Consider the following 27,334-nt stretch of genomic DNA (forward strand, 5'->3'; position numbering starts at 1 on the left):
ATTCTGGTCTCCCCCTGAGGGAAACTATAACCCAACAAACCACATGGCAAAACATTTACTTGTATCCCACGGGAATATTTGACTGTAACTTGGAGTAAGAGCACCTAAATCTTGCAATAAAGTACATCTACTTTGATAAATGGTGGTGGCTGTCAGTCTCATTACTCAAATAAGCATGAAGTAGAACCTGTATATGCGTTTTGGAATACTTTGTGCTATTAGGGTTGCTTTCAGATTACTCTTGATAAACATTGTGTAACACCATCTTGCCCCCCTAGAGAATGCTTTGTCATATGACTTTTCACAAGCCATACTATTGGTCTCCATACTGAGACCACACAGTCCCAGAATACCTCGAGTCTAACATGTGGTCAATTCAATTGGTGGTGTATAGGCTCTTGCATTTACAGCTTTTCAATCCTAGAAGCTGCAATTCCACAAGCTAGGAACACATGAATACATGGAATCCTTGGAGAGTTATAATTCTTTTGTCTCACACTACCTAGGGTGGGGACGAAAAACTTTGAGTCGGGGGGAGGCTGCGCTACTCCTACAGCTCCCCCTGTCCGTGGGCATTCTGTTGGTGGTGACCCCATCTTCCTGGGACCACTACAAGCTGAAAACGGAGCTGGGGTAAATGTGGTGCTTTGCAAGGCATTGTGGGGTGGTTTGCATAGTTGATGAGCGGCTTTGTCGCTGTGCCAGGGAGAGCTGCTTCACTTCCATCTGCCATTTTTGCTCTGCAGCATCGCACCATGGTCCTTTTGTTTGAAGCTGTCTGGCCCCATGCGGACATCACTGTCAGGCTACCTCGTTGGAGGGCAGCTAGGGGAGCCAACCCACGGCTGCCTTCAGGTTCGGGGGTGTCCGGTCTCACCCAGACACCCCTGACATGCCTCCTCATTGGAGGGCAGCTTGGGGAGCCCACCCCCAGCTGCCCTTGCTGGCTCCTCTGCCTGCCAAGGAAGCCAGCAGTCACTCTTTGGTCTGCCCGCTTCTGCTGGCAGACGTGCACTGTGGCCCAGTCCTTCCTGCTCCCACCAGTGACACACGCACTGGGAGGGGGGACAGCGGCCACCCGGGTGAGCCTTCCTACTGTGGGGCCCAGGGATTGGTCCTGTGCTCCCACCTCCGCAACCATCTTCACGGGTAGCGCAAAGGTGCTCCCCAGCTTTTCTTTTGGTGTGGGGCCCTGGGATGGGGTCCAGGGCCCCTGGACAATCTTCACTGGGGAGTGGCGGCTCCCCGGACTTTGCAGTTCTGTGTGGGGCCCCAGGATGATTTTCACAGGGAGTGCAATGGTGCTCCCTTGCTTCTTCTATGGCCACTGGACCCTCTCACAGCTGGCAGCCATCTTCGCAGGGGGTGCGACGGCGCCCCCAACCTTCCTTCATGGTGGGCCCCTTTATACAGTTTTCACAGGGAGTGCAATCTCGCTCCCTGACTTTGCTTCAGGCGATAGCCCCACCCATATCTTTGTGGGGAGCGTAATGGCGCTCCCCGGCTTGTCTTTGGCCGCATGAGGCTCCTGGATGTGGCCCGTGACCCCCTCACCATTGCAGCAAGTGGGGGTAGCACGATGGTGCCCCCCTCTCTTTTTGCTCATGAGTGTGCCAGTCTCCAGGGGCCATGTGATGGGGTTCAGGGACCCTCCTTCTGTGACAGGGGGAGTGTTATGGCACTCTCCCAGCTCCTCTTTTTTTTGGGGACAGCCCCCTGGCCAACCCTGGGGGCAGCGACCGGAGCAGTGACAAAACCCCACATGCTTAGCCGCTTGCTTTGAAAAGGTCAAAAGTCGCAGACCTTCTTCTTGTGATACCTCTGGCCCCCAAGGGCCGATTTTGATGATCTTGTTGTCATTTCGCTCCTGGTCGTGAGTCCTTGCCACCAGGAGCACTTTAATTAGGTGTACTGTCCTGGAAGGTTCCCAAATTGTAGGAAGCCAGTCCCACTGACTCCCTGTGCCATTCCTCAAGGGGTACTTCTTTACAGTTGTCCATGAAGCCCGTCTTCAGTCCCAGTGTCCTGCAGTGAAGCACAGCCAAGAGAGATAGCTCTCCACTGTGCAAGACCTTTTAAGTGGGGCGGAAGTGTCCAGCAGGCCTTCACCTCTGGTCAATCCAGATGTGCCACATAACTTCCTGGCCGCTGTTCCCTCCTTCCTGACAGTCTTCTGGGATAGCTCAAAATTGTGTTATCCAGAAGTTAGTGCCACATGTGCTCTGAAAGTCTCAGCCTCTCCTCTCGGACATTCCATCCAGGGCCTCTTTGGACAGAGCAATAATTGGCCCTAATCCTGAGCTGAGCCAGAGAAATATGACATTCCTGGATGACCTATAAGTTGTACAGCAATGCCTTTGTAACCTACTGCACTATTCTTTTCATACAGATTACAGTGTACATTGGTGTTACTCTGAACTCGGTGGACCCAAGGGGACTGGAGTTGCATCCTAGGTCATACTTTCTATTGATATTTACTGGAGTGTCCTTACAGTAAAAAGACAGTAAGCACACTGACGTTGACATTTAATAGAGTGTCCCTACAGTGAAAAGACAGTAAGCACACTGACTATCCCTCAAATGTGTATACCCATCTCATGAGGCCTACTCCAGGTCATCACCCACTCTGCATAGTTCTTTCTACGCCAGGCTTCCTAAGCGCAGTTCTTGGAATGTGCATACCAGGAATCACAGCAGTCCATTTTACCACAAGTTTACTCTGGGTGAGTCCCCAACTATGAGGCTCTCTCACAGTAAAAGGTGAAAAACCAGGTGATCCAAAGTGATAAATCAGGTCGAACTAGATAGTCGGAACCGTCCTCTCACACAAAGAATGTGAGAGAATCAGATGAATGTTTACAAGTGGAACAATTGACCTTGCCTGCATCAAATATTTGACACCTATACCTGGCAACTTGATAGATTCTGGTCATCAACATTGAACATGATGAATTTGGAGATGTTAACTTGCCAAAACATTGCTGATGCTTCAGTGAACACTGAGGCCCATATTTATACTTTTTAAGCGCTGCGTTTGCACCGCTTTTTGACACAAAAACGGTCCAAACTTACAAAATACAATACTATTTGGCAAGTTTGCGCAGCTTTTGCGTCAAAAAGCAGCACAAACGCCACGCTAAAAAAGTATAAATATGGGCCTGAATTTCAAATTATTGCACGTGGAATGATTGTCAATCAGGAGTTGGTGCCTGCAGAGAGATATTCAGAAGGTACAGGATATATATATTTTAAAAACTTAACAGCAAATTGGAGAAAGGTGACCTTCATGTTGTGCCACATGTTGAGTGGACTGTTCGAAATGATTCCAATTGAGTCATTGTACTGTCAAATGACAAAGATGTCATTATTGTGCTACTTAGATTTGTTGCAATGTTCATAAGCCAAGTATTGGCAGAGTTATAGATATAAATTTCCAGATGATAGTATAACCCACTCAGAAAATCAGTTATCAAAGTTTCATCCTATTGAAATCAAGCTTGAAGTCATTTCATCATTCTTTTCAAGAAAGTTTAATTTATTTATAATATCAAATCTTCACTGTCGTAGCATTCCACATGAGAGGTCTTGAAGCCTAGAAAAGAAGTCATAGGAATAGAAGTCTTTGACATTTGGTAAGGAACAGCCGACATGTATTTCGCCCCTTTTGTTTGGTTGGTTAACCCAAGGCTTTTTCAAGGCTGCAATGAAGTAGTCATTGATTCAATTATAATGAGCTATAGAAAAAGTATAAGAAAAAGAAGGTAAACTAAGAATCAGTTCCTTATCCCAGAAATTCAAATGCAAGAAGAGAGAAAGGTAAGTAGGTAGATAACAAATCACAATATAGTCCACCTCTGTGACCTATTAGTTGGAATCAGAGTGTCCAAAAAAGGAAGGATGCATACTTATAAGTAAATGTCTACTGAAACCAAGACCCGAATAAACTAAGGAGAAAATTAAAGGGAAAATGAAAAGAAAAAGTGAATACTTATCCCTGGAATTAACATGTTTAGTGACAAATAGAAAGTAAGAAGTAAGTGTAAATTACAAGTGAAACTACATTTTAGACCAGGACATTCCAAAAAGACATGTTCTTGGTTGAACTTCTACATTTCCATTGGTACAATCATTCTGAATAAAAATATAAGGCTGTAAGTACAAACGCACCGCATTTTTAGCCTTTGAACATACATATTTTTCAATCTATTGTATTAGTACATATGTAATTCAAGCAAGAGAAAATAACATTAGTTACACTAAAAGAGAGGTATGTGTTTGGGCTTTCCTATATCCTCATTAATGTAACCCAAAAATAATAAACAACTTTCTTAACTAAATTGGAAGAAAGATTGAAGACAAGATAAAATACAAAATATAATGTCCTAATATAATGCCAAAAATCCCATAGGGAAGAAATATATATAAAGGAGCAGCATAATTAAGTGTACATAAGTACTTGACATTATAGTAAGACAGTTAACATTGTGGTGACACATAAATAGTGCTCTGTGAACTCGACGTGAACGCCTAACAAAAAAGTTATGTTTTAAGCAACTAGAAAAGGTTCAAGTATGTCGATAGAAGACCTGTCCTGCTGTAGGTATGTAGAAACAAGTGGAAGTGGGTCAAATGCCGTCTTATGTACATTGCTACCGAAGTTACACTTACAAAAGTAACAAAGTTACAATAAAAGGTCTATTTCATCTGGTGTGGCGGTTTAGTCCAACGCCATTTTGGAAGCGGAGTTACTTGATAAAGCCCTTCGGCCCATATTTATACTTTTTGACGCAAAACTGCGCTAACGCAGTTTAGCGCCAAAAAAATTAGCGCCGGCTAACGCCATTCTGAAGCGCCATGCGGGCGCCGTATTTATTGAATGGCGTTAGCCGGCGTTAGCCGACCGGCGCTGCCTGGTGTGCGTGAAAAAAAAACACGTACGCCAGGCAGCGCCGGCGTAGGGAAAAATGGTGTTTGGGCGTCCTAAAATGGGGCAAGTCAGGCTGAGGCAAAAAAAACGTCTTAACCCGATTTGCGCCAATTTTTTTTTTGGCGCCCAACCCCCATTAACATGACTCCTGTCTTAGCAAAGACAGGAGTCATGCCCCCTTGCCCAATGGCCATGCCCAGGGGACTTCTGTCCCCTGGGCATGGTCATTGGGCATAGTGGCATGTAGGGGGGCACAAATCAGGCCCCCCTATGCCACAAAAAAAATAAAATAAAAATACTTACCACAACTTACCTTTTCTTCCCTGGGTTGGGTCCCTCCATCCTTGGGTGTCCTCCTGGGGTGGGCAAGGGTGGCAGGGGGTGTCCCTGGGGGCAGGGGAGGGCACCTCTGGGCTCATTCTGAGCCCACAGGTCCCTTAACGCCTGCCCTGACCCAGGCGCTAAAATCCGGCGTTTTTTAGTCCCGCCCACTCCCGGGCGTCATTTTTGCCCGGGAGTATAAATCCGACGCAATAGCATCTGAGTCATTTTTTAAGACGGGAACGCCTACCTTGCATATCATTAACGCAAGGAAGATGTTGACGCAAAAAAATGACGCTAACTCCATGAACTTTGGCGTTAGACGCGTCTAACGCCAAAGTATAAATATGGAGTTAGTTTTGCGTCAAATTTGCGTCGAAAAAAACGACGCAAATTCGGTGCAAACGGAGTATAAATATGCCCCTTTGTCTCTATTTACATGCACTCAGGACAGAATAGTCCTTTTTCTTATATAACGATCCCGGTGGGAGCGGTAAAATAGGTGAAAAAACGGCAGTCATTTTTGAGTGTGCAAATTAAATACAAAGAGAAACCTTGTATATTAGATCTTACATCGTTGTGTTTTAGTACATAGAAATTTACATGGTTCAATCCCCCTTAAATTTGCACTTATTAAAATCTTGACAAAAACAGAGTCATATTAGAAATACGTGAAACCTTTTTGAATGTGAAGGTTTAAATATGAGAAAGACTCGTATATTGGAATCTACATCGCTATTATTAATTACATAACGATTTGCATGATTCCACTTATTTGTAATGCTAACGAGGACAAAATGCCTTGTTGGAAAAAATTTCAATCCTCTTGAAATGGTAACTGTGATTGAAAAGAAAGTATTAAATTATATCATATTTATGATGGCTTTAATGGAAAAGTAATCATAAAAATTCATGGGTGATTGCAAATTGCTGTCTCAAGCATTGAAAGTCTTAAAACTGATTTAAAGGTGAAAGTCATAACCAGAAATAGACGAACTTGCTAGATTTGAGAAAGTAAAATTGAAAGTAAATATGTTAAGCTTGAATGAACAAGGTCTATGAAAATATATCTTGTCCTTAAAGATGTATATTAGATGTTTTAGTCTCCAGTAAAGTTTTTGTACCTGGATAGTATTCCTTATTGTGTATAGTAATGAAGGTCAAAAGAGGCAATAGTGCCATTCCGGATCTTTATTAAGTCCTTGATGGACTGTGTCATAACAAATGATAAGTTTACTTTCAATTTGTCGTAGTTTAAGTACGAGGTTGCCTCCCCTGGGATGTGGTCTGAGTCTGACCAGTCCACAGAAAGTAAAAGATCTTCGCTCAGGGTGACATTTGACAAAGTGTTCAACTAAAGGAAGTCTAGTGTCACTTTTTTGTATGTTGCGATAATATTCTTGTATACCTTTTTTGAGAGCTCTAGTGGTACTGCCAATATAGACTTTGTTACATGGACAGTTAATGAGATAAGCTTTGTTGGTGCTTTCGCAGTTGATAAATTCCCTTATCTTGAATTGTTGATCATTAATAGTAATATTTTTAGAATTGGATAGTCCAAGTTTGCAAATAGAGTAGTTTGTGCATGTGTAGAAACCACTCGGAGGTCTCATGTGATGTTGAATAGAAGTTATTTCCTGGTAAAACGAGGAACAAAGTTTATCACAAAGATTGGGGGCTCGTTGAAAACTCATCTGGGGAGTTGACGAAATGTGTTGAGAAATGGAAGGATTTTTATTTAATAGGTACCAGTGTTTGTACAATAGTTTACGGATATATTTATGGACATGATGAAATCCTGTGATAAAACAAAAAGGTGTGGACTGGAGGATAGTACTGTTTTTATTTTTGTTCAGAATGGTAGTGCGATCAGTTTTAGCAAAATGATCCTTAATGTTATTGAGGTTTTTAAGTGCATATCCTCGTGAGGAGAGGCATTCTACAATTTCAGTCGAGACTATCTCATGGTCTTCTAACTTACTACAGTTAAGTCTAGTGCGTCTCAGCTCTCCAAGTGGTAAATTTTTGATGGTGCTGTATGGGTGACAACTTGAAGCATGCAGAATAGAATTGGCTGATGTACTTTTACAATGAAAATGGGTATGTAACATGTTATTCTTATCAACGTATAAAGTAAGGTCTAAAAACTCAAGCATGGTTTTAGAAAACTGATATGTCACCTCAATATTCCACCTATTCGGTGTAAGAGAGTCAAGAAATCACTGTAAAAGTGATTCCTGGCCCTGCCAAATGAGAAGGGTATCATCTATATAACGACCCCAAAATACTATGGGGGTCATTCCGACCCTGGCGGTCCATGACCGCCAGGGCCGGGGACCACGGAAGCACCGCCAACAGGCTGGCGGTGCTTCCAGGGCCATTCTGACCGCGGCGGTAAAGCCGCGGTCAGAAAAGGGGAACCTGCGGTTTCCCGCCGGTTTTCCCCTGGCCCGGTGAATCCTCCATGGCGGCGCTGCCGACCCCCTTCCCGCCAGCCTGTTTCTGGCGGTTTTCACCGCCAGAAACAGGATGGCGGGAACGGGTGGCATGGGCAGTTCTGGGGCCCCCCTAGCAGGGCCCCATACAGATTTTCACTGTCTGCTTAGCAGACAGTGAAAATCGCGACGGGTGCAACTGCACCCGTCGCACCCCTGCAACTCCGCCGGCTCCATTCGGAGCCGGCTTCCTCGTTGCAGGGCCTTTCCCGCTGGGCCGGCGGGCGCTCTTTTGGCGGTCGCCCGCCGGCCCAGCTGGAAAGCCAGAATGGCATTCCTGCCCATTCCCAGTGCCACTGTGAAGCACAGCAATGTCACTATGAGAAATATCTGTCCCTAGTCATGCATCATATACACAGAGGCCCTCATTTTAACCCTGGCGGTGTCTTGACCGCCAGGGTTAATGTGGCGGTATCACCGCCAACAGGCTGGGGGTGTATAACGCCACATTATGAGTGTGGCAGGTTCGCCGCAGCCAACATGCCACATCACCACTCATACCGCCATGGCAGTGTGAACCGCCGGGCCGGAGATGTGCATCTCCGACCCAGCGGTCCACACATGACCGCCAGTGGTATAATGATTTGGCCTATCGCATGGTTTTCGCTGCAGTACCACCGCCACAAAAACCATGGCGATAGGGCTACCGGTGACAGGGAACTCCTTTCCTGTCACCAGTTGAAGGCTCCCCCCCCAGCAATCACCTATCCACCCACCCTCCACTCCCCCTAGAATTACAGTATCCTCCAACCCCTTACCCCGTAGCCCCCTCCTGCAATCATGCACATATACAACCACATGTACGACGCATGAACCCATGCACCACCACTTCCATACATGCATTCCCTCACACATGCTCACACATTTACACACTGACATGCAGACCCGCACTCACTGTAACATTCATACATGCATTCACTCACATGCATACAACCACGCATACACCAGAACACCCAGACGCATACACACACACACACACACAAAAGACAACCGATGTCATAAAATAGGGCAGTAGTGTGAACACCTTACAGCAATGTATAGACATTGATTTCCTATTCTGTGAAACCCTCACTAATCCTGTAATGGCAGTAACAACAGAACTTCTGTATTTAGTACTGTCTCAGCTCACTCTGTCTGAATGGACTGGACAACACCATCTGCACTGGTTACCAAATTAAAGTAATAATCATGTGGTACACAAAACAACTTAATATAAGTACAAACTGCACATGATGTCTAAGTGTGGGATGAGTGTTTGCTCAATGGTGTACATTGTCTCGGTATCAGTTAGACTTCAAAAAATGAATGATGTGTGAACTGATCCTGTGTTCATAAGTAAGTGTGTCACACATGGCTGAAGACCTTATGTTGACCACAGTTTCTGGAGCAACTCTTGAAGAACTAGTTGCAAATTCTATTTGTGTCATGCAAAGAAACTGTAGGCCACAGTCATGTGTAAAAATCAGTTTAATGTACCAGTGTGAGAAAAGATTAAAAAACACACGTTTCTGCCATACTGACAAACACAATGCTGTCAAAAATGTTGTACACGAGTAGTTAATATAGAAAGGAATCCAACCAGAGCAAGGTATTCCAATGTAGCCAGCATCCCAATCTCAACATTCTCAAGCCATATCAGTAATGGCAGAATCAAGGCAAAGTACAGATTTCTCTACAAGGTAGAATCATATACATACATGGTAAACAATAAAGTATTGTGTCCGGGCCTGTAGTAGAAAGCTACTTGTATCTACATTAGTGTGTCCTACATACTAATGGCCCATATTGCCAGACGGGAAACATCCTTTATGCCGACTTTTTTATAACGAAGTCCTGGTTAACGAAAGCGGAACAACGCTTTCTTTAACCACGACTTCGTTATTTTGTGCCTTAACCACGCATGTCCTGAACAACGAACATGCATGGTTAAGGTACAAACAAGGGAGTCGGCTGAGGAGGATGACGCAGATGAGGCGACGACTCAGGTAAGTGGGGGGTTTTAGGTTTTGGGGAGGGGGTGGGGGGTTTTAGGTTTTGGGGTGGGGTGGGGCGTTTTAGGTTTTGGGGAGGGGGAGGGGGTGGGGGGCGTTTTTGGTTTTGGGGAGGGGTGGGGGGTTGGGGTTTTAGGTTTTGGGGTGGGGTTGGGGGGGTGGGGCGGTTTTGGTTTTGGGGAGGGGGTGGGGGGTCGGGGTTTTAGGTTTTGGGGTGGGGTTGGAGGGGTGGGGCGTTTTTGGTTTTGGGGAGGGGGTGGGGGTCGGGGGTTTAGGTTTTGGGGTGGGGTTGGGGGGGTGGGGTGAGGCATGCAGGATTAATGGGTGCCTGTTACTAATGACTTTACCAGGAATGCCTTTACAACGAAATATCGTTGTTAAGGCATTCGTGGTAAAGGCATTAGTAGTAACAACGAGGTCGGTGTTCTGACCTCGTTGTTTAGGCACCCGTTGTTTTGTCAGTCGGCATTCCGTCGTACAACCTTGCCAGACCTATGTGTCCATCTAAGTTTAGCATTACTTGTCTGAAGACTGACAATAAATGTATAATTAACCATCATATGCTGCAAATTCAATACATTTAGATAGCAATTTTCAACATTAAAGTGAGGGAACAAAACAATGGCTGGGTCAAAGTCATGTACCCAAGCAACAACGTTCAAAATTTTCAAGAGGACATATGTATGTGTGAGCATCAATCAGGTTACCACTATCCAAACCCACCTAGTGCTGGATATATGATACAAAATTGATCACTACTTTGTCTCTGTGCACACGCAGTGAGTGAACAGGACATAGAGTTGTCCACAACTTTTAGGAATATCTATCACAGTAATCTATTGCCTGAACATGAAAGTCAACATGTGGAAGTGTCTAATGTATCCGCCCATGGACTACATTAGCATTGACACAGATAACTGTAAGTGACATGTGCCAAACCATGGTCAGCTATATTCATAACCCATAAAGTTCCATACTACAAGAAATATTTATGAGTTAGTCAATATACATAACTCACATGGACAGGGATGTCTCTCTGTAACAATGTGCATAATAACTAACATACCTTTTTTTCTACTTTCAGCTAACCATGGTTATGGTCTGCAGCTGTTACCTAATTTCCCCATCCCCAGACAAAGGTCAAAAAAAGGGGCGACCAGGCAATGACCAGGACTCAGAACGTTGTGGATTTGATGTTCTGCATTTTTGAAGTCCAGGTTTCGGTGCTCGTATATGTCTGGGGGAACATGGCTCTACTTATCCCCTATGCTGTGCAAGATCCTCTTGGCATGTGCCATTTTACACATTTTTGTCTGGACAAATGTCCCATGGAACTTTGAGCCAGAGGAGAGTGAGCCAATGGAAAAGGAAAATGTCGGAGACCTCCAAAACACAGTAGCAGAATGTCGGCAATACAATGCCATTGTGTCAAATTTCTTTTCATATTTATTTTTTACAATGGACAAAATGTATGGAAAATTCAGCAATATTCAATGTGAAAATTAATGTTTGAACTCATTCATTGGGTTATTGGAATGTCCCAGTCAAGTAAACATCGAGTCAATCACATCTTCTCAATTAAAAGTAGGCCTAATCATGAATCAATCATGTTGTCAGACCCATGGAGCACCATGGGACCATGGCTTAAAATATTCAGCCAACCAATACAGTAATGCAATGTGATGCAATGTGCTGCATGTAAGGGACAGGCCAGGCTTGCACATATCCACATCTAATAAGTACATTTCTGTCGTCATGCTCTTGAGCAGAAAAGTGCTACACAGCTAGCAGTCTTGCTGTATTCTGCAGCAGCAAAGTGTGTTTCTTATGGTACCCAGGGAGTGTTGCAACACAAATCATTCAATATGTCCATAACTGAGATACACCACTCAGTGTAGTGTGTCTCCCCAATGTGGTAACATGCAGAATGGCAGCACTTTGCTGGAGCAAATGAAGCACATACCGTCACAAATCATGATTGTCAGTTGTCATGGACAAAGGCCAAGTATGATGCGTACAAGCTTAATTTTGTTCTTTTGTTTAGAATCATAAATGCATGTCTAAGGATCCTCAAAACACTACACGTGTCAGCCAATTCCGGGCCACGTTGTCATATACCACTTCAGGCCACAATGTCAGAGTCACCAGATCCTCGGGGTCTGTGCACGTTCCCAACACTTCCACCACAAGACAGCTCCAATACTCTGATTAGATTTATCACAGAGTCTAAGAGAGTCCAAGTGGGGAAAAGGGGATTAGGACGGGAACAGCTGGGAAGGAGACCTGTAGGAAGCAAAAGGTTAAAACACAACATCAAAATTACATCTCATGAATTCAGTACCATGCTACAACTCTAAGCTTCGTCTTTTCCAAAAAACATGAACAACCCTAGAATAGTCCTAAAACTGACTAGGCTTTAGATGACCGAATACCTGAGGAGGAAACAGGAAAAGTTAAATAGGACTTTCAGATTCAAGTACTTTCTTTAGCATGAGAATCAGGAAACATTCTGAGCAATTTCCAAACAACCATATGAATCTCCTTTTAAGAATACATATCAGGAACACACAGCATTACATCTAGAATTCTGGTATTGTTGTGTTCATCTCAGAAAAAACATTGGGAAGTGAATTGCGCACATTGCAGATTTTTATATGAGTATTAAACACCATAAAGGATTGTGCACCATGAAATCACACAAAGTAGATTCAAGGAATAAATCACGCAACGTGTCAACTTGAAATGCTACCAAGAAAATGTCTTAGAATAGTAGCGCACAGTAATTTACATTATTTATACACGAGGAAAGAATTGGGCGTCTTGCCGATTCAAATGCCACCATACAAATGTCAAGAAATGGTAGCGCACAATGAACAACATGAAAAGCACTCAGGGAAAGAATTGCGCGTCTTGTCGATTCAAATGCCACCATGCAAATGCCAAGAAATGGGAGCGCACAATGAATAACATGAAAAAACACTCAAGGAAAGAATCGCGCGTGTTGCCGATTCGAATGCCACCATGTAAATGCCAGAAAATGGTAGCGCACAATGAACAGCATGAATTACACACGAGAAGTGAATCGCGCGTTTCGCAGATTCGAATGCCACCATGTAAATGTCAAGAAAAGGTAGCGCGCAATGAACAACAAAGTTAAATGCTCATGAAACGAGTTGCACGTCTTGCCAACTCGTAAAACATCATGTAAATGTCAAGAAATATCAGCGCGCAATGAACAACCATGTAATAACGAAGTCAAATCTTTATGGAATAAATTGCGCGTCCTCCCTATTTGCAAACCACCATACAAATGTCAAAAAATGGCAGCGCACAAGTAATCTGTTATTCATTTAAGAATTAAAATCAAGAATACGAAAATTCTCAATTATGGTGTTGGGAAATGTCCAAACACCGTCTTACCGCCTGGAAACAGTGATCACCAATGAGAGATGAGCGCAGAAGACTGGAAAATCCAAATAGGCCGCCGGGACAGGAGCTCAGGAAGAAGCTGCTGCTCTGCACCGGGACCTCTGAATAGTGAGCACTGGAAGTTGGGCTGACTCTCTTTTATAGAGAGCCCAGCCTAGAACCACACCCAGGCATGTTGCAGGGAAAGTCTCTAGAAGGCCCTGGAAAGGGGCCACACCCTAACACACTCTGAATGTCTGCAGCAATACATTGCAAATGTTCAGTATTTATAAGCACCTTAAAAATGAATCTTTTGGATGGAATTCTGCAATGCAAAAGGTTAAACAATAACATATCATCACAATGCATAAATTACATTATCTTGCGAGTGTTGGGTTTTTGCATTCTAGATGCCCGTAGAGCGCGCACTGTCCTGGTGTTGACACAAAATTATCAAAATACACATTTCTTAGGCATTGAATAGCAATGTGATGAGACAAGGTTCTGTAACACAACAATATGAGCAGAATACATAGCAATGCGAGTAATTTCCCAGAGAATTATGACAATGGAGATGTTTTCTGCAAACATCACAACACCTGAATAATACAGAGATGTCAAGAGTATGAAATGTCCATGTCAAAAGGCGGATAAAACTATGTACATTTATTAAGGCCCTCATTATGACATTGGCAGTAAGTCCCACTTACTGCCATGTCAACTGCCGCCAACATACCGCGACCGCGGCAGAATACCGCCACTCATATTATGACACACACATAGAAATCCGGCACTACACAGACACACACAGAAGTCCGTCAGACCAAAGGTCAGTGATAAACTGGCGGTATCCAAGCCCACACCGTTACACCAACAGAACTACGCCCACAACATTATGATCCACGAATCACTGAGGCGGACATTCAACCACGGTAAACCTTTGGCGGTACATACCGGAGCGCTCAAAATACACACAACCTAACAAAACAATACTGCATTGGACAATTCAAACTACACACACCTGACACACATTTACACACCACACCCACACCACTATAAAACACACACCCACATTACCCACAACCCTTTACGACTCAAAATAATTTACAACTGAGCGAGAGAGTCACCAAGAGCACCCACACGACCACAGCCACAGAACACCATCACCCATACACCATCCTTTCACCTAACATCACCCCATACACCCTCACAAACACCACTCACACTACACCCTCACAAACACCACTCACACTACACCCATGGCACCACAAAGACACCCCAGGTTCTCTGAGGAGGAGCTCAGGTTCATGGTGGAGGAAATCATCCGGGTAGAGCCACAGCTATTCGTATCACAGGTGCAGCAGACATCCATTTCAAGGAAGATGGAGCTATGGCGGAGGATCGTGGACAGGGTCAATGCAGTGGGACAGCACCCAAGAACAATGGATGACATCAGGAAGAGGTGGAACGATCTATCGGGGAAGGTGCATTCTGTGGTTGCAAGACACCAGATAGCTGTACAGAGGGCTGGTGGTGGACCCCCACCTCCTCCCCCACAACTAACAACATGGGAGGAGCAAGTCTTGACAATACTGCATCCTGAGGGCCTGGCAGGAGTAGCTGGATTACTGGACTCTGGTAAGTCAAATCATTACTACTTTCACCTCCCCATCTGCTTGCCATCACAAACCCCCACCCTCACTCCCATCACTCCACCACTACCCACACACCCCACCATCACAACCCACTCATCCCAATGCCAAGCCCTGCATGATATACCAATGCATGGACACCACTCACAGACCTGCATGGACAACCATCACCACTGCATGCACACTAGAGACAATCGCCTGGCCCACCAAATAACAACTCTCACTAAGGCCAATCTGCCATGGCAATATCAACCACAGAGGGCAACATACCCATGCACAAGATGACACACACAGAAACTATAACACTGCATTTACATCCCCACAGGTTCCCCACACAACGTCACTGGAGAGGAGGTGCCAGCAACATCCAGTCCCTCCACAGAAGAGGCCCACAGTGATGACAGCAGCTCTGCACGCCTGGACAAGGATGACCTACCTGGCCCATCAGGGACCTCCGGACAGTCGGTTACCCAGGCACAGTCCCATAACACCACAGAGCCTCCCCCCTCAGGAAACACCAGCATAGCACCCACCCAGCGGGCCCATACCCCTGTCCCCAGGACAAGTCAATCAGCAGTATGTCCACCTCTACAGGGACCCCAGGCCACCCCACAAACACAGGACGATCAGGGACCTGGGGTCAGTGGCAGTGGGCACACGGTTCAGGGGACAGAGGCACAGGACAACAGGGAAGCTGGGAGGAATGCTGTACGACAGGGAGAGGACAGGCCCAGGGAACCGACCCTCCAGAAGGCACTCACCAACATCCTGGAGGCATACCACCATTCGCAGGAGATGATGGGCCAGATACTGGCTAATTTGCAGGAGACCCTGCGGCTGCAGGAGGGACAGTACCTGGGGATCAGGGAGGACCTGAGGGACATCCACTCCACCCTGGTCACCATTGCAGCGGTGCCGGCTGACATGGCCAACACCATGAGGGAGGCAGTGGCAAACCAACAGGCCCTTGACACTGGCCACAATGATGAACAGCCCTCCACCGCCACCAACGGTACTGGACTGGAGGCCCCCCACAGGAACAACAGGCCACTAGCACCCCATCCCCTGCAGAAGGAGAACCACCACGCAAACAGCCCCTGAGATCCATGAAGAAGCCAGAGAACATTGCCAAGACCCCCACCAGGAAATAAGACTCTCCTGATTGTCAGCCTTGTGTCCCACGCTGTTACCCTGTCCACCTTGAACTGACATTGCTTCACTTCCTATGCCTCCTTGGACAATGCACCTGTGATACAAATAGACTGAACTCTATCCTGGACTTTTCTCCATCATCACCCCAGCCCATTACACATCCCCATTTACTTCTCAGCACTGAAATAAACACCATCTTAAAAAATACAAGTATGGAGTGTGTCAAATGAATGAAGGATGTATTTGTTTAACAATTTGTATACATTACAATTTGACTGTACAGTTATGTATACATAGTTATGACCTGTAATGTGCTGCAGTCAATACACCAGGAGCCAGAGTAGGGCAAAAAGATATGTGAATAGACATGTCAAAGGGTACAGCAAGTGGCAGAGTAGTGGGAACAGCAGCCTGCCTAGAGAAAATTAACTACACAAAACTGCAATGGAAGGTGAAGTTACAGTGTCTTACCTGTGTGTCACTGGAAGTACTGCCGTATGATAGTTGTTCTGTTGTCCACATCCTCATCCTCCGCCTCCTCTTCGTCACTGTCCACAGGCTCCACAGCTGCCACAAGCCCATCTTCAGCCCCATCCTCCTGCAGAAAAGGCACCTGGCGTCTCAAGGCTATGTTGTGCAACATGCAACATGCCACGATGATCTGGCACATCTTCTTGGGTGAGTAGCACAGGGATCCACCTGTCAGATGGAGGCACCTGAAACTGGCCTTCAGGAGGCCAAAGGTGTGCTCAATAATTCTTCTTGTACGCCAATGTGCCTCTTTGTAATGTCCCTCTGTCCTTGTCCTGGGATTCCTTACAGGGGTCAGTAGCCATGAGAGGTTGGGGTAACCAGAGTCACCTGCAAATATCGAGGGACAACTGTAAGCCACTGGAGTTGAGCCATCACATTTGGGATGCTGATATTCCTCAGGATAAAGGCATCATGCACAGACCCAGGATATTTTGGATTCACCTGGGAGATGTACTGGTCCGCCATTGCACACTAACTGCGCATTCATAGAATTAAAGCTCTTTTGATTTCTGAACACCTGTTCATTTCTCCAGGGGGGCGGGACAAAGGCAATATGTGTACCATCAATTGCCCCAATGATGTTGGGAATATATCCCATTGCATAGAAGTCAGCCTTCACTGTGGCCAAATCCTCCACCTGGGGGAAAACGAGATAGCTGCGCATGTGTTTCATCAGGGCAGACCACACTTGTCAGCACATTTGAGAACATTGGCTGAGACATCCCTGCTGCCATGACACCTGTCACTTGGAAGGAGCCACTTGCCAAGAAATGTAGCACTGATAGGACTTGCACAAGGGGGATCCCAGTGGGCTGACAGATAGCTGAGATCAGGTCTGGCTCCAATTGGGCACACAGCTCTTTGATTGTGGCCCTATAAAGTCTGTAGGTGAGGATAATGTGCCTGTCCCCCATTGTTGCCAAGTCCACCAGGGGCCTGTACATGGGGGGATGTCTCCATCTCCTATTCATCCTCAGTGGTTGTACTCTAGGGGTAAAAACGATGAGCATCTGGTCACATTTCAACATTTCGTCATTGTACAATGCATTGCAGGTTGTGACAGAAACAGTATGTTTATGTTTAATCCTAAAATGTGCTTATGCCAGCTGTGACGCAGTTAGGTGCCATGACCTGCCCCCCCCTGAAATGGCAGATGCCTGTCTTGTGTGGAGGGACACGTGGAAATGAGGTAATTCCACTGACATTGTGTGCCGTTGAGGGAGGTGGTCGAGAACCGCCATGCAACTCCTATGGGTTCCAGTAGCCAATAGTGATGTGCGCCGGCAGTGACGGTACGCACCGCCGTGGACGTGACCGCCATCTTCTATCTGTTCACTCACTTGCTGCCGGACCTTCAACAGGAGAGGACCTACACTGCAAGTACTGCTGTGACCTGTGTCTGGAAGCGACCATGGCTCGAGTCTCTGGGGAAGGGCCCCAACCTTCACTTCAAAGGAGTTGGAGAGACTGGTGGAAGGGGTCTTACCCCAGTACCGATTGCTATATGGGCCTCCAGACCAACAGGTGAGTACACTGTGTGCACAATGCATGGGGCATGGCTACATGGAGTGCTGTGGGCGAAGGCCTCGTGTAAGGGGGGCTGGTTGATGGGTCACGGGTAGAGTGCTGCATGTATGGTGGACAATGTAAGTGCGTAAGGGGATGGGAGGGATATGGTGGGGAAACAGGCTGGACAGTATGACTGATAGCATTATTCTATGTTTATTTCCCTGCACGTCAGCGCCCATCAGAAAAAGGGTATATGCCGTGCCATCGACAAGGATGTGCGGACCCTGGGAGTCTATGACAGGTGGAGCACCCACTGTCGCAAACGGTGGGAGGACCTGAGACACTGGGCAAGGAAGACGGCAGAGGCCTAGCTGGGGATGGCCTCCCAATGAGGAAGGGGTGCCCGGTCAAACCCTGACCCCCCTGATGTTCCGCATACTGGGGGTGGCCTATCCGGTGTTGGATGGGCGCTTGCGGGCTTCACAGCAGCCACAAGGGTGTGAGTAGAGTTTCCAGTTCTGCAAATTGTGCGTGGTTGGGTGTTATCTGGGTGGGGGATGTGGGCCTGTGAGTGCCCCTAGGCCAGGTCGAACATTGCAGGGTAGGTTGCATGTTGGGCAGGGTCTGTTGCACTCCACCTACAAACATGCTAGTGGGCATCTACTACTGGGCAGGGTTCTGTGGTTCTCAGGTATGCTGCGATTGGCGTTAGACATTATTCTCCATGGCCTGGTGACTAGCATTGTGACTGGTAGTGCATCGCCTAGTGCATAGGGCTGTCCCCTGTATGTTGTGTACGCCAACGGTGGTGTTGTTGCTGGCATTGACCAAGTGTACCTTCTGTCTCTCCCTCCCTTTTGTGTTGTCACCCTGTGCTTCTGTGCATTAGCATCATCTGGCGGAGGAGCAGAGGCACCGGCGACGGAGGGAGCTGCATCCCACATGGGCCTGGAGGCCGAATCCACCAACTGTGAGGGCACCAGTGGGACGGAGGGCGAGGGGAGCACCACAGCGGAGTCTGGAGAGGAAAGTTCGGACAGTGATACCTCCTCTGATGGAAGCTCGATGCTGGTGGCGGACACCACTGTGTCCACCCCAACTACAGGTACAGCCGCCACCCCCGTGCCAGCACTGCCCTCATAGCAGCCCCTCAGCGTTTTTCCCGTGCCAACTCACCCAGGAGGGAGGGCATCTCCTTCACCCCAGGCACCTCAGGTCCTGCCCCAGTCAGCCCTGCTGCCCTTAGTGAGGAGTCTATTGACCTCCTGCAATCCACATCTGTTGGGCAGTCAACTATTGTGAATGCAATCCAGGGGCTGGCAGGGCATTTGCAACAAACAAATGCATTCCTGGAGGGCATTCACTCTGGCGTGGCGGCCCAACATAGATCATTCCAGGCTCTGGCCTCCTCCCTGATGGCAACCATTGTCCCTGTCTCTAGCCTCCCCCTCCAACTTCCTCTACCCAGTCCCATTCTCTTCAACCCCAGACTATCCCAAGCACACCATCAGACCAGCATGCACCCAAGACAACACAGGAGTGGCTCAGGCAAACACAAGCATCACACATCATCCCACAGGCACTCACACAAACAACATCCAGAATCAGACATGCCAACATCCACTGTCTCCACTGTGTCCCACTCCTCCTCCTCATCCACCTCCCTCCCAGTAGCGTCTCCACTCACACCTGCATGCACTACATCCTCATCCACTACGTCCATCACCATCACGCCTATCACTACACACTGGTCTGTTGCTGTGTGTCACACTCACCCTTGCCCAACATCATGTTGATAAACAAATGCAGAACACATGTGCCTGTGCAAGACATACACAACGGAAAGGTTACAATGTGGAACAATGCGCACATGCTGAGCGTTTGTGTGCTGCAAGAGTGTGTTTACCTCCAGACAATCAAGCACAGTCCAAAAGGAGTGTCGAACCAAACAATGTGCGATGACTGAGCGTGTGTGCTGCACGTCATGATGTCTGTTGATGTCCAACATATGTGGATCACACTACTGTCCTGTGACTGCAAACAGAGGGGCATTTAATTAACATGGCCACACAGTGCACTACAGATAGTCTCCCTACTGAACAGCTTTGTGTGAAAGCAAATTGCAAGTAATGTTCTGTATCGAACTGAATACAAAATATTCACGCTTTTCCCCCTGTACCAGGGCAAACATAGGCACATCTGCACCAAGAATGCAACTATTGCATGCAGCAATGTATGGGTACATGAAGGTGCATCTTCCTGCTAACCAAATTCTGTGAGCCATATTCCAGCATCTAGGTGTGACGCAGAACACAGAACACATAGAAAAATAAAGTAATGAGGAGAATATAAGGTCTAACTCCATGTAATGCCACTCCTCGGAAGGTAGTACTTACTGGTACATTTTCAGGGTACACCCAGGAAATTACACAATGCGCGTGGCTGGCTGCATACTAGGAAGGGTGAAGTTACTTCCACTTTCTCTTACAGTTAATATGTGCTGGGTGCTGGAAGTGTTTTAAGGGTATCTGTGCAATTGGTGCTTTTTTGGTCTTGTCAATGTATGCTCTGTCCCTGTATTTTGTGTCTTTGTAATACTTCTTTGTCCTTTTTATTGTTTTGTCAAGATATTTGTCACTGTATTGTTGGTAGTTTGTCTTTTTGGGGTTTCATCTGTTAGGGGTAGTTATAGTTGTTAGGGGTGTTATCTTGGGTTTAGTATATTTGGGAGGGATAGGCACATATCTGGAAGGGGGAAGAATTGTTCAGAGGTGGAGCTAGGTGGACTTATATGGTTAATTGTCCATTACCTGCCCAGGAAGCTGGCAGCTGGGGTAGAGTGAGCCAGGGCTACCTAGCCAACGATAAGAAGGATCGGAGGGAGAACGTGCCCTGGCACCACCAGAAAACATTTCAGGTTGATTGGACCAGTGTCCAGATACTTGCACTGGAGGCTGATCTCATTGACCCCCTTCGTTTGGAGATTGGCAGACCTGTAGGTATATATGAATGTTCCTCCTGCATATTGTTATGTAGCTATATCAGTAATGCCAAAAATAAACATGAATTGTACATCATTTGTTTAGTTGTATTTTCATATTGCAAAATGCAAGATGCAAATCACAATAAAATAACAAGGAGATTAAGGAAACTAAGGGACCTTTCTGTGTCTCAGAGTGCCTACATTAAGCAAATCTAAAGCCAAGCACAGTCCCAGTTCCTCCATTGGCATACATTGGCACAAGGTACTATTCAGTGGTCAAAATGAAAATGCATGGAATTATGAGCACTTCCTTATGTAACATACATGAATGACCAGGGGATGCTTCCAAATTGCCAGAGCACCCACTGCTGAAGGCTACGCCTGAGATCTATATCTAAACACCATTTATGTAAAATCCTCCATCTGCGCTGCATTGTTCTACACATGTACACAAATGAAATGCCTTATGAGCATCTACATGTGCAGAAGTGTGTGTGTTTGCAGGGCAACGCCAAAACAATATACTGATGGCATCCATCCTTGCACAAAGTTGGAAGGTGCACAGATTTAACATTAGTCAGCACTCTGTGCACCAGTGCTAGTAAACCCTTATAGGGCTTTTACGATGTTACCTATGATGCATGCCTGTCCCTTTCCATCATAACACCATTTAGTTATTCCGAGGGTCAATGTTGTTACCCATGTGTCATACTACAATGGAGTCTGATGTGATGCTGGCCAGCATTACTAAATACATCACATGCCTGAAACATTCTTCAGGCATGCGTTGATGGATACATCTGAACTTCATCATCCAACCAGCTCAGGCCTGCAAGCGGACTAGCAGCACCTAGTAATCTGGTCAAATTTAGATATGTGTGTCTAAGCTGTTGTGTGAATCTGAAATACTGTGATAGCATAGTTTGTAAACGTAAGTATATATGAAAGGACTATTTACAATGCAATGTCCAAAATCATGCCTTCTAGGTGGACATACACCATTTACCCATGCAAAGGTGGACTCCTTCCAGGACCCCAATGCTACCAGTAAGTACTATAAGTACATGTACGTTGAATTTTGACATGTATGTGTGTGTGCTCTATGTACAATGGAACATCATGATATGTTGTGGGAGGTAACAATCACCTACTATCAATTTGCTATCAGTTTGAGAAACACAACTGAAGCTGCCCACAGATTATATTGGAATGAACAAGTAGAAATATCATTGCAAATGTAGGGTGTATGTAAGTAGGCCCACAGGATCTAAGCATCTTTACATTTGTGTTAATGGTTGCACATCTATAGTCATGTGGCTTTGGGCACAGTAACCATCATCTTGTGCAGAACCTGAATATGTCCAACACAAACACATTAGCTTGTACAACAAAAGCCACAAACCTAAGCAATCATGTTTAAACATATGTAATAGCACAATGAAATGTGTGTTGCTAAGCCTGTCTAGGCAGGGTTCTGTTACATATGTCAAAAATCAGGTATGGCTCACGTATAGATGATGTGCAATATTAATTCACAGCTACTGTTAGCAAGCATGAACAGCTAGATATCATGGAATCAAAATCATACACTGTGTGATAATGAGACATATGTTCCATCAACATGCAGCATACTTTGCTCTGACATGCCGCATGCTTTTGAGTTCTACAGCTACAACATTTCTATTTGACTGACCCTAAGGGTAGCCAAACATACCACCTGTGTTACACCTGATTTGTTTGTAGACAACATACCTGTACATTTAGCAGTAAAAAAAACTAAAGCAGAATTGTGAAAACCTGTCAGTAGGGTAGCCATCACAATCTAACCAATTTTGAATATGATAGTTGTGGTTTATGTTTTTGTGATGGACATAATTCTTCACACTTAATCTATTTGACCCATGACAGACAACAAATGACATGGTTACATGTATGCTTGTTCATGTGCTTGTACATTATCATATGGGCAGATAGATCTTCACTTTCTTAGCATATCATGTGGTAAGACTATTGGAATCCAGCCTCAAGGGTACTTGAGCCTTCCTTACAGTCATGGTGCAAGGGTCCCTGCATTATATGCAACAAAGTTCTTTGTCAGTTGAGTACTCTGGAATGCGTACACACACTACTGAGATGCATTGTCTAATTAAAATGTGCGCAGTTGAATGTAGCTTGGAATGGTGTATGTACAGAATCATGTATAAGTATGCCTCACCATGTTTTTGGCTAAAAGTGTGAACCTGAAGCTAAATGTCACATTTCTGCACATTTCCCTGAGAGTAAATAATTGTAATATACTCCAGTCATGTTCTGCAGGAGATACATGACTACCCACATCCACGTATTTACTATCTGACACAGAGCGAGTGAAGCCAGCAATGTGTGCCGCCTTGTGTTATAGCCACACTGCCTGGACTGTATCACCTTAAACACTTTCACTTATGTTGATGAGCAAAGATCAGCCCACTTGCATGGAGTAATTCCAAAATCCAAATTTCCAAATATTGTACCATGTGTCCAATTTTAAATCGGGACATCAGCATAAGTGTGTATCATTGTTTTGTATGATATGGTTGTAATCTCATTGTGACTACATTTACATATTATGCACCTACAAGGTGGCACCTAACTCAGTTTTCCTTGTTCAATTAGGGGATGTCTGTGTAGTCAGAGTATATTGCCCACATATCCATCTCTATTTCTGGAGGTGGTCTAGTCAGGCACGTATGATTGTGTAACAATGTCAGCCTGTTTTGTCACGCATCATGTACATACAGCTTGTGCTAAAATTATTTTTCCATTATCACCCTACATAACATGACAGCTGAAGAGGCCAAGATATTTGCCATGTGGCCTAAATGATACAAGCACATTAAAAGTGTTTCAAAGACCTAACTCAAGATGGTAAATCTCTATGAGAGTGCTAAGGAATTAGGGACCTCTAATGTCCTTCAGACTCCAACACCTTATACAGCAACATCTGTGTTGGAATTTGCCCTTTTTGCAGGGTCATCCCCAATTTTTTTGCCGCCTTCCTCCTATTTTTTCTGACCTGTTTTTGTTGGCTCTAGAACTCTGAGCAGTTTACCACTGCTAACCAGTGCTAAAGTGCACATGCTCTCTGTGTAAATTGTATGTAATTGGTTCATCCATGATTGGCATATTTGATTTACTGATAAGTCCCTAGTAAAGTGCACTAGAGGTGTCCAAGGCCTGTAAATCAAATGCTACTAGTGGGCCTGCAGCACTGGTTGTGCCACCCACCTAAGTAGCTCTATAATCATGTCTCAGTCCTGCCACTGCAGTGTTTGTGTGTGCAGTTTTCAATGGTAAAGCCGACTTGGCAAGTGTACCCACTTGCCAGGCCTAAACCATCCCTTTTCTTACATGTAAGGCACCCTTAAGGTAGGTCCTATGTAGCCCCAAGGGCAGGGTGCAGTGAAAGGTTAAGGTAGGACATATAGGGCCTGATTCTAACTTTGGAGGACGGTGTTAAACCGTCCCAAAAGTGGCGGATATACCACCTACCGTATTACGAGTCCATTATATCCTATGGAACTCGTAATACGGTAGGTGGTATATCCGCCACTTTTGGGACGGTTTAACACCGTCCTCCAAAGTTAGAATCAGGCCCATAGTAATGTGGTTTATATGTCCTGACAGTGAAATGTTGCTAAATGTGTTTTTCACTGTTGCAAGGCCTGTCCCTCTCATAGGTTCACATGGGGGCTACCTTTAAATATGATTAAAGTGTGGATTCCCTTTGGGAGCGGATAGATATGTGGAGTTTAGGGTCTGAGCTCACAATTTAAAAATACATCTTTTAGTAAAGTTGATTTTAATATTGTGTGTTTGAAAATGCCACTGTAAGAAAGTGAGCATTTTCTTGCTTAAACCATTTCTGTGACTCTGTCTGTTTGTGGATTCCCTGTCTGGGTCAGTTTGACAGTTGGGTTGGTTGCACCTCTCACTAGACAGTGGCACAAATAAAGCTAGGGTGTAGTCTGCATTTCCTGATGAGCCATCTTTGTTAGGAGGAAGTGGAGTGGAGCATCTGAAAGGGCTGTGCCTGCCCTCACACAATGCAGTCTCCAACCCCCTGGTGTGTGTCTGGGGCCTGGCCTGGGCACGGCAGGATTTCACAAACAAGAGAGACTTTTCTTTGAAGTAGGCCTACTTCAAAGGGCAAAATGGGTATAAGAAGAGCACCCAAAACCACAGACTTTAGAACACTTCTGGAAACCAAGAGGAACCTCTGCCTGGAGAAGAGCTGAGGAGCTGAGGAAGAAGAGCTGCCCTGCCTGTGACTGTGCTTTGTGGAGCTATCCTGCAGTTACTGCTTCTGCCTGTGCTAGAGGACAAAGACTGGACTTTGTGTTGTGTTAGCTGAGGGTGATTCTCTTTTACCCTGACTAGAGTGAGGGTCCTTACTTGGACAGGGGGTAACCTGACTGTCAACCAAAGACCCCATTTCTAACATTGGTGATCAACGGTTGGGATTGGACTTGTATTTGTACTTGACATACAGTGATTAAGTGTAAACTACTATTTTGAGTTCAGCCCACTACGTGACCACATACTACTTGTCTTGTGATTTTGCTTTTTTTCTTTGGGACTTCTTTTTGTTCTACTTTCATATTTTTGGTGACCTCTTTGTTGATTTGGAACTTTGCATTTTTTTGCCGTCATGTCTCAATCTGGAGATGCAACATCTGGAGCTGTGTTTTAATTAGGGAAACTGAAGTTGCTCAATTGAAACAGTTCTGTAAAGATCTTGCCTGTCCAGTTAAGAACTCTACCAGGAAGGGGGAGCTGCAAAAGGCACTGAGGGCCTGGGTGACAGCCAAGGAGGCTGGGGTGCACACAGAGGATGAGGATGAGGAAGTGCAGAATCTACAGAGTGGTGTAGTGGAGGTACCTGTTGCACCTGGGGGCAGGGTCTCCAGGATAGGTAGCAGTGTCTCATCTAAGGGTCTGACTGTCAACATCAGGGCAGTGCGAGCTCTACGGGCGACTGAAATGCAAAAACCCAGCACTTATGAGATAACGTAATTCATGCATTATGCTGATATGCTGTTGTTTAACCTTTTGCATTGCAGAGTTTAATCCTGAAGACTTATATTCAAGGTGCTTATAAATACTGTTCATTTGCAATGTATTGCTGCAGGCTTTCAGAGTGTGTCAGGGTGTGGTCCCTTTCCAGGGCTTTTTAGAAGCTTTCTCTGCAGCATGACTGGGTGTGGCGTGTGGGCTGGGCCAGACTCTATATAAGGGAGCCAGCCCACCTCCACGTGCTCACTATTCAGAGGTCCCGGTGCAGAGCAGCAGCAACTTCCTGAGCTCCTGTTCCGGAGGCCTACTTTGATCTTCCGGGCCTTGCCCTTCATTGTATTGGTGATCCTTGATCAGGGCGGTAAGACGGAGGTCGGGCTGGGCCCCCGATCCCATTTTCGAAGGCATTCGACTTCTTGGGACTAATTTTCATGTTGAGAGATTTTACATTCTGCGTGTGAATGTGCTCTTGGTTTTTCTGGCATTTACATGTTGATATTCGAATTGGCAAGACGCGCGATTCATTCCTCGTGTTTAACTCTTGATATTCATTGTGCGCTACCATTTCTTGGCAGTTACATGGTGGCATCCGAATCGGCAAGATGCGCAATTTCCCTTCTCGTGTTTAACTCTTGATATTCATTGTGCGCTACCATTTCTTGGTAGTTACAAGGTGGCATTCGAATCAGCAATACAACTCCTATTGTGTTCCAGAAAACATTCAAATTATTTTCTTGTCCTCATGTTTGATTTTGAAAACATCATTCTAGAGGGTTCTTGTATTCTTAGTCCATGTGTAACATTTCATTAATAGGTTCATTGAGAAGTTGTATTAAGCATTCTTGATTCCTTCCCAGGTAACCAGACATCTTGAGGCCTAGTTATTTAGTCCATGCTTAGGTTATCCATGGTTACAGTATGACAATGCTTAGAATCACAGGGCCTGATTACAACTTTGGAGGAGAGTGTTAATCCGTCCCAAATGTGACGAATATACCACCTACTGTATTACGAGTCCATTATATCCTATGGAACTCGTAATACGGTGGGCAGGATATCCGTCACATTTGGGACGGATTAACACCGTCCTCCAAAGTTGTAATCAGGCCCATAGTCTAGTAAAGATTAATGTGATATAATCTTGATATTATGTGTTTTAACGTTTTGTTTCCTACAGGTCTCCTTCCCAGCTGTTCCCATCCTAATCCCCTTTTCCCCGCTTGGACTCTTTCAGTCTCTGTGATTCATCTATCAAAGTCTTGGAGCTGTCGAGTGGTGGACATGTTGGGAACGTGCGCAGACCCCGAGGA

This window comes from Pleurodeles waltl, chromosome 2_2 (genome assembly GCF_031143425.1).
Source record: "Pleurodeles waltl isolate 20211129_DDA chromosome 2_2, aPleWal1.hap1.20221129, whole genome shotgun sequence".
NCBI lineage: Eukaryota > Metazoa > Chordata > Amphibia > Caudata > Salamandridae > Pleurodeles > Pleurodeles waltl.